The 1,154-nt window shown below is 40.3% G+C and overlaps 1 non-coding gene across 1 annotated transcript; it reads left to right on the forward strand.

Moving 5' to 3' along the window:
- The first annotated feature begins 442 nt into the window (after nt 1-442).
- LOC138094219 (U6 spliceosomal RNA) lies at nt 443-547 on the forward strand. The gene has a single exon (XR_011146247.1). It is a non-coding gene; the product is annotated as a U6 spliceosomal RNA (small nuclear RNA).
- Nucleotides 548-1,154: the final 607 nt, after the last annotated feature.

Raw genomic sequence — 1,154 nt, forward strand, 5'->3', positions numbered from 1 at the left:
AAGACAAAGTTCATAGAAAACAAAGAACATATAAATTTAAAATGTGATGAGTCTTTGTATTTATGTACTGACCAATAACATCCTACTCATTCATATAGTGAACAGCATAGTTGCACTATCTATCAGGTCCTCATCTCATTCTTCCCAGGTGATGCTAGTGATAAAGAATCCACCTGCCAATGCATGAGACGTAAGAGACGCAGACTGGATCCCTGGTTCAGGAAGATCCCCTGGAGGAGGGCATGGCAACCCACTCCAGTATTCTTGCCTAGAGAATCCCATGGACAGAGGAGCTTGGTGGGCTACAGTCCATAGGGTCACACAGAGTTGGGCATGATTAAAGCAACTTAGCATGCACGCATATCTCATTCTACAAAGAATCCGAGATGGTCTGAGAAATGTATGTATTACAGAAGGAAATTAAAAATCATGACCAAGCAAAGCTCACTTGGGAAACACATACATTAAAACTGGAACAATCCAGAGAAGATTAGCATGACCCCTGCACAGGGATGCCACACAAATTTGTGAACTAATGATATTTTTAAAGATTCTTGACCAAGGAATGCTTAAAGAAGAAAATGAAGACTGTGCCTGGCATAAGAGATATTGGTATAGAACCCAGATATGGAGAGCTATTTGAGTCCTACACAGTGACTACAGCTAAGCAGGGAATCTGAGTGCCTCCTAGCAGCCAAGATGAAAAAGTAAATGTGGTCAGTTATATGACTTTCTATGAAGAACAAAATTTCCACTCCTCCAGGGAAGCAAAGCCGTTTCCAAACACTTGCTGTGAAACAGCTGCTCTAGGAGACGCAGAAAGACATGACGGAAGAATTTTCCATTATCTCAAATAAGGTCACAAAGCTGTTTTTTGTTGTGTTTTTTTTTTACGTTGTCCCAGATTAAAACCAAATTCTACAATGCAATCAAGATCATATAGCCCAGGAGCCCAAATTTTCCCAGCAATACGGTGGATTGAGCTGAGAGTAAAAAGCTGGAAGTCCAACAGTGTAGTTTAGGAGATTATTAGCATTAAAGTGCAAGAACAAAAATTAAAATAAATCACCAAAATTATGATGCTCCTAAGTTTCCATCCTCACCTCCTTTCTTTGTACAAGTCAGTCCCTGGCCACTGTGATCTAGCCCACAAA

The sequence above is a fragment of the Capricornis sumatraensis genome, chromosome 17, assembly GCF_032405125.1.
Source record: "Capricornis sumatraensis isolate serow.1 chromosome 17, serow.2, whole genome shotgun sequence".
Taxonomy (NCBI): domain Eukaryota; kingdom Metazoa; phylum Chordata; class Mammalia; order Artiodactyla; family Bovidae; genus Capricornis; species Capricornis sumatraensis.